At 36.6% G+C, this 8,213-nt stretch overlaps 1 long non-coding RNA gene across 1 annotated transcript; it reads right to left on the reverse strand.

The window, feature by feature from the left end:
• Window positions 1–5,657: 5,657 nt before the first annotated feature.
• On the reverse strand, window positions 5,658–7,852 carry LOC149780168 (uncharacterized). The gene is made up of 3 exons (XR_016414883.1): window positions 7,631–7,852; window positions 6,315–6,394; window positions 5,658–5,994 (listed from the first exon to the last, which is right to left on the reverse strand). It is a non-coding gene; the product is annotated as an uncharacterized LOC149780168 (long non-coding RNA).
• Window positions 7,853–8,213: the final 361 nt, after the last annotated feature.

Raw genomic sequence — 8,213 nt, forward strand, 5'->3', positions numbered from 1 at the left:
AAATAAACAACAATTTTTAAAATAATAATAATACAAAATTCTCTAATTCAAACTCTCTTAACCGGATTATGTATCTCTTCTAATTATTAATTGAAAAAGCACAGGATATTATCCTTTCCATCTCTGGCAACAATAATTATCTAAATTCAAAATTCGACGCAGTCCTCAACCTGGATCCAGTGGACACCGCCAAGAACAGCAGATGATAGCCTCCTTGAGCTTTTCCTTCCTTGCCAGGTCCGGACACCAAAAATTAATTTCCGATATATTAACATAAAACTGAGTGAGTGCAGGTAAATTCCCACTCAACCAAACAGGTAAGCATAAATATTTTAGTAGTATCATGAGTGCGTGGGTCCATTCCCTCTCATGAATCAGCCCTCCGGTCAGACCGTAATGGGTCAAAAAAAAAAAGGTGCCGCGGCTGAAGGCTAAAATTATCAGTGCACCGTGTGCACATAAACGCCTGGGGGATGAGGCTCTCATTCCTTCTCACAGGAACGATTATCAGGTCACCGTGGAAGAAGGCAGCAGCAGAGGGAGCGTAATACATATATACAGACCCAGCCAGCTAGCACCCAACCCACAAAACTCACTAAAGTAAATAAACTACAGCAGCCGGATAGACCACCACTACCAGCAACTACCAGCAACAAGGGAAAGGACTAAATCTAAGGCTGCCTAGGAGAAGACGGACCACGCTCCAGCCCCACAAACATAAATAAAAAGAAAATAAAATGAAAAGAGACATTTGCCAACATTGTCTCTAAACCTCCACTACCACAACCACAATCACCTCCGCCAGTGAAGAGCAGGACCACTCCTAGAACAAGCACTCCAATGGCAGTTTCTAGAATGCAACAGGTGCTACAAGAACAAATTCTAGCTGATATCAGAGAAATCCTGCTATCACCACAGGTCACATTAGACCCACCACCGGACAAAACCTTCAAAGTCACTGTACAGAAAGCAGAGGTATCAACGACACAGGATAAAAGCGACCCAAACATAAAGCGACTAAATGCACTGGGACTTCAAATGGATCCAGCTGACATCAGGTTAGCGCACGATTTTATGAAAGCAACTATATTTATAGGCTGGAGGTCAATTAAGGACAGACAACCCACGTCGCAGCAGTGGCACACAGGACGTCACATCCTCAAGAAAAGGTTCAACGTTACCTACACTCAACATCCCGTGAATACACTGATAGAAGCAGCCGAACTTTTAAGCGGGTTCCATAGTTTCGAAGGTTTTCCAGCCAGAAAGGGAAGGGAAACACGGACAGAGGAAGCAATATGCAGGGAAGAAGTTAGCCAAGGCATCTTCCCGCCTGGGGAGAAATAACAGCCCTTCTTAGGGCTACAAATTGCCATTTATCTAAAGGGAACAGTTTGGCTTGGTTTCCCAATTCGATAAAACCACACAAAACTGAATTGATCGTTTCGGTTGCCTGCATCAAAATTTAAACCCTAACAGTGACTAAACTTTTATTTTCGCTTAGGCAATTAGAAAAGCAAAATTGTTAGGGCATCTCACTATGTACACTATGTACTAGTACTATTTCAGTTGTTAGCAGTTAGGAAAATTATCACACTCATTTGAATTTGACTCAGTTGCACAGGTGGCTCACACAATATTGGTTGTTAGGGTCAATTTACAAACAACTGGATATAATTTGGCTAAGTACGGGCGGGTTGTCTGATGCCGGAACTCCCCTACACTTCCCACGTCTGGGCATAAGTACAAAGGGCGGAGATGTGGAACGATTGCCACCCGCCTAAAATTGGTGTCCCAGTGTGACGTCATTGTCACCAACCAATCGCGACTGACGTTACAAATGCATTGGTCGACACCACAGTGATTGGTAAACAGAAAATTTATTTTAGTATCATTAGTGTGTGGGTCTATCCCTACTCATGAAACAGCCCTCGAATCAGACCGCAATGGGAACCAAAAGGACCCGCGGCTGAAGGTTATAATTACCAGTGTACCTTGTACACACAAATGCCTGGGAGACGAGGCTCTTTTTCCTTCCCCTAGGATCAATTATCAGGTCGCTATGCGACCATTAACAGTGGTACATGCGCAACGTGCGCACACCACTATAATCCAACTAATCAGTCAACCAATCAATCAACGTACCTTTAGCACACTAATCCGATTTTTTTAAAGGGATACTTCAGAAAGCTTTCTTTGAATAACGTTTGATGAAAATTTACTTTTTTAGTTTTTTTCAGCATTCAAGGCATTAATTAGGCGTAAGATTATATAACCCTAAAACAAAGCGAATGAATGTTTGTTATTTTTTATTCAGTTCTTGCACGCAAATCCTACTTTTGCACATACTTAATGCTTGCATGTTTTTTCGATTACTCGTAACTTATTTCGTTTAATAATTTCAGACTTTGTGTGTGCCTCTTCCAAGTCAAACAATGAAATATCCGTGTTCAGTGCAGTAAGGAGGTGACAAATCAGCAACGGACCGCGACTGGTGTCATCGATGGCAACACAGGACATATGGCACAGGTGAGAATAGCTAAACATTTTATTCCTGGATACTTGTTTTTAGTCTCTCCTGAAAATAGCACATACTATCAGAGACACATAAATCAAACAAAAATAAGTGTTATATTCTATATGGATCTGTTTCCAGAACTAGAGTTTTGAACTATACGGCAATATACAAATTACATTAAAATTGCATTAAAAATGTCAAGAAATATTTCGTCCGAGTGTATATATATATATATATATATATATATATATATATATATATATATATATATATATATATATATATATAGATAGATAGATAGATAGATAGATATAGTGAGGAGTATTTATTTAGCTTCGGGAAACATAATACTTTCTAAAACTATTGTCACAGTTATCATGTTAAGTTGGGCCGAATGTTCTTTTAAATTGGGCCGAATGGTCTTATTTTCGGTCGAAGATAGTCCGAATGGTCTTATGGTCGGTCCAAGTTGGGCCGAATGGTCTTATTTTCGGTCTAAGATAGTCCGAATGGTCTTATGGTCGGTCCAAGTTGGGCCGAATGGTCTTATTTTCGGTCTAAGATGGGCCAAATGGTCTTATGGTCGGTTCAAGTTGGGCCGAATGGTCTTATGGTCGGTTCAAGTTGGGCCGAATGGTCTTATTGTCGGTCCAAGTTGGGCTGAATGGTCTTATTTTCGGTTCAAGTTGGGTTGAGTTGTCTTGGGTCGAATTGTCTATACACCAATCAAAATGGTTATATAATCACTTCACTATAGTTATCTATATTTATTTCATAAAATTTATGGTGAACTTGAAGTCCTCATCACGTCATTTCCAAATACAACCTAGCAGAGTCCACCATTAAAGACGCGAAGGTAAATATGACATTTCATGCAATTATTTGTGTCAGCTATAACCTTCTGAACTTTTTTTATATTCATTCCAATAATAAGCATATAATTTCCGTTGGGTTTTAATTTCACTTTTACTTCATTTATTTGCATTGTAAGACGAAAATTTGAAGAAAAAATTAATCCGTGCCTTAACACCCCTCTCTTTGTATAGACTCTACAAACTTTGTGATAAAATTACTTTTTAAACAGTGTGACGTGATGAAGATCCATTTTGTAAAATCGAGGGATCACCTCAAAATGTTTTTCTTCTTCTTCTTCTTCTCTCTCTCTCTCTCTCTCTCTCTCTCTCAGGCATACATACATACGCACTTGATAAATTCTCTCAGCATATGATTAAGTAAAAATTCGACAGCCTATTAGGTTTATGTCTCTAATTGTTAATTTGAGATCCATATCAACAGTGATTAATTTTATTTTCCTGTCCACTCGCCATCAAATTCGATCCAAGTAGACAAGCTTCGATGCGACAGAGAAGTTTCGCGTAAAACAGTTATTGATCATAAAATGAGCAGTAAACCATAAATAAGGAACACATGTGAAATGTCTTCTTTATGTTAGTATATGTTATCAGTAGCTAACCTTGCCGACAGGATAAAAAATTAGCATGGCTGAGCGTATGTGCAGATTTCATACCACGTGGGTTAGTCGCGTTATTTTAATTTTGTAGAAGGCGAGTGGGCGTTGTCAAGAGATTTCCGTTTTACTGAGAGGAAGAGTGTATGTGTCTGTGCTTTGGCTCTCCCATATGAATAATTAATTTAGAGAATAAAACGGGGAATAATTATTCACAACTGTTGAAGATCAAAGTAGCATTATCGTTTTCTGTTGATGCATTATCGCCTGTATCGATTAGGGTATCAAAATGGAAAAAGTATCGATACATAGATATATCGATCAATCATTTCACCCTAGTAAAGTGGTTTCCATATTTTGGTTCTGTCCTATAGCCATTAAGTACTTCTTGAGGACGGTCGGATATATGTACAAGTTGTTTGCATATGCAACAAGCACAAATAGAATGTTGGCACACCTCAACGTTACTTTCATATACTATTACAAAATTTCTTTACAAGAGCTATTAGGGGAAAACAATGCTAACGAATCAGTAACCTTGGTAGAGAAGTGACTTTGATGAGAGCATATCCTCTTAAAGATTCCTATCAAGTGTGATAGCAACTGTCCCATCCATTCTGGGGAAGCTAAAAAACCAGTGTTAAGTACATAATTGGTATGAAAAGCAAGCTATTGATAAGGGAGCTAATCCAGGAAAACTTTTGATAGAAAAAGTAATGCTGGAATATCTGAAAGATATTCAAAGCACTGTTAAGTTAAACAATGTATTTATTGACTCCGTATATCCCTTGTAATATTCTTAGCAAACGGCATCAGAGTTTTTGAAAAGCTTTGATTGGGATTGTTTCATATTAAATTGAGAAAATAGATTAATTAGAGCAATTCGTGATGGCCGTATCACACCAAGTCTTGCTCAATAAAAACTGGAAAACAATTAGATAGTTTTAAGTGATAGATGTATGACACAGGGTCCCACTCGTTACAATTTGATTTTAACAAAATTGAAGTTATCGTGATGGGTGTATTACATAGGCTCCATCTCAACACAATTTGACTTTAACAATAGCAGCAGAGAGGGTGAACAGACCTTTTGCTGAAACATCATTTTTGAAAAAATAAAGCTTCCTACGAAAACGAAAAAATAAGGTCAATAACGTCAAACCGAAGCTTCTAACTTACCGAGAAATTCTCTAATTGGGTTAGTTTTTGGGAGGGTTACCTAATCGTTGAAGTTCGTGTTTTTTCTTAATTTGTATGTGCGTTCGTTGAACCACGGGACGTTTCACTGAGGTCGCACCCTCTCTGATGCTATAAATATATGAGTAATTAAATTATTATTAAATCAATAATGACACCGAGTACGGAGTCTCACACAGCTAGATTGGCTAGAAAAAGATTAGAAGCAATCAAAACGTTTCTGTCTGTTCGTGACACTCTCAAACAAAAACTACAAGAACGTCAAGAATCTAAGGTTAAGTATGCAGAAGGTACAGAAAAATTATTTAAACATATTACAGAAGTTACTGAAAGAGTTGAAGAAGCTACAGAAGGCCTCAGCTTCCATCTGTAGGTGAAGAAATACTTGAAGATATTAGTGAAATAAAAAAGATCTTGCACCTAAACCTAAAGTAAAAAAGAAGATATTGAATTGATTATAAAATTTAGAGATGACTTTATTGAAGAACTAAAAAATATTGAAGAAAACGTTTTGCCAATGAAGACACTAGAGGGTATTTTTTAATAAGTCCAAATATTTAAAGCCTGGTCATGATAGTGTAAATGATGATGATTTCATCAAGTGGGTATATTGTACATATTACAACAAAAAACAATCTAGATATAATGATCTAAAATAGAGAAGTTTTGTTAGTGAAAAATAAAGACTTTATGATGAAACACTGGAACAAGAACCTTTCCTGCCGCAACCTTCATATCAGCTTCCTTCACCTCAGCTACAAATAGAACGGCAGCAACGAAAATCACAACCCTCCAGTCTCCTAAACCTGAACTTGAAATAGAAAAGCAAAAACCAGAAACTGAAGTTGCTCTTAAAGATAAATTTACGACTGAATGTTTTAATGCTTTCGCGAATGCAAGAGCAGAACAAGTTTATGATATTGCTGCAAATTATGATAATATAGAAAAATATGCAAGAACAAAACAAACTAAATCTTTGAAAAAAGATGATTGGGTTAGAGAAGTTTATCTCATCTTTACTAATCAAAGTTCTCTCAGAATTTATGACACTAATGTTCAAATATTTAAAAATGAAGTAAGAAAAATAGAAGAACAGCGATTACAAGAAGAAGATAATGAAGATTTTCTTACCAAACTGTTGGGAATACCTGAACCAAAAGCCGGAAGTGGATTGGGATTCTGTCCTGACAGTGTTCTTGCCATCGTAAATTCTGATTGGAGGAAAACGCACAGGGTATAATTCTTCAGAAATTTTTATTGAAATCTCGGATATTTGTCGAAGATTATTTACAGGAGATGTTATGGATTGTAACATTTATTATTCTCTCATTAATGAAATTGTCGATGATTATTACAGCGACTAAAAACAATTAATTAATCAGTATGTAATTTACAAAAATGATTATACACACTACTTAACGTGGGCATGTAGTTGTCAGAGTAGTAAACTCACGATTACCAACTTACAAAGAGATTTACAGAGATGGACCCGGTGATGCTGTTGATTTTTTTTTTAAGAACGGCTCAAAAAGTAATAACATTTATAAAAGAACACGGTATGAAGGCTATTGATGTTATTCTGGATAAAGGTATCATTACTGCTGGTAATCTTGCTAGCAAAGCATTTTCGACAATCAAAGAAAGATTAGCTCGATTAATACGAAGAAAACCTCAACCGCCAGTAAAATTACCCAGCTCTGAAATTATGCATGCATAAAATAATAAATCAAGCTGTAAATTAAAAACTAGCAGAGTTGGCTGTTAGTGAAGTCGTTCCTACAAAATTGACTAATGTAATGATACCGACAGATACAAGTTTTATTTCAGGAAGTGGTCTTCGTGTTAGACGAAGATAGTTATAATAAGATGTTTAAACGTATATCCGATCCAGCGTTCGATATGGATGCACCAATTCTCAAAGATGAATCTATACGCTATTATCAATTTTATTCTTATGACGCACGTGTACCTAACGCATGGGGAAGAATCGAACTACAAGTTCAAGATACAAGCAGATATTGCTTACCCGCTGAACCATTTATTGAAGTAAAAGGAGAGCTTGCAACATATGTCCCTCTTAATACAGCATATGGAGCTGATGCCCTAGTTGGTTTTGTTAACAACTGTAATATGGCATTGTTTGATATCGCCACATACATGATTGATGGAAGAAATATTCAAACAGTTCAAAAAGACGTTGATGTTGCTACAACGATAATAAATTTAGCAAGATATTCAGATGATTATACAAAATCAGCTGGTCCGTCAATAATGTTTGCCAATAATAACGCTGATCATCCTGATCCCAGACAAAATGTAAGAGTACAAGTACCACGAACTACTGTGACTAATCCAGAACCAGCTGGAATGATAGGCAGACCCAGCACTGGTTTTTTGATGTTACAGAATATCAACGACAATTACAATTTAGGGTTTGCTATACGTACATCAATGTTGAAAGCTGGTCGTAGTTGATTTTCATGCGCAATTCCATTATCACACATATCTGGATTTTGTAGAAATGTCAGGGTAGTTATCTTTGGAGCAAAACATACAGTTTACTTGTGAGAAAGGGTAATGATAATGATGCTATCTGGCGACCAGCCGCTGCTGCTGCTGGTAAAGTAATATTATTCAAACTTTCACTGTGGATGCCAGTAATGACTCCATCAATTTCTGAAGAAGAAAGATTAATTAATTTTATAAATTCAGGCGGAAAATCATTGTTATCGTGGTTAACAGTAACCACGGACTGTATTCAATATAATTTTGCTGGGTTATTTACATGGCAGATAGCATCACAGCAAGTTTCTGCACCACGAATTATATTCATCGCTTTACAAAATGCTGATCGACTAGATAATCAAGAATGCTGTCATATGATATTTGACAATCTTGCAGTTAGTGAAGATATAACTTTAAATTTTGAAAATAACTACATAGCACGTGCTTATCATCGTTTGATGACATTTATGGGGCGTGATCAAAATTTTGATACTAGTTTACAAATAACACAGTTAGATTTTATAA

Source organism: Sinohyriopsis cumingii, chromosome 16, assembly GCF_028554795.1.
Source record: "Sinohyriopsis cumingii isolate HCF-2022 chromosome 16, ASM2855479v2, whole genome shotgun sequence".
In the NCBI taxonomy this organism is placed as follows: Eukaryota; Metazoa; Mollusca; class Bivalvia; order Unionida; family Unionidae; genus Sinohyriopsis; species Sinohyriopsis cumingii.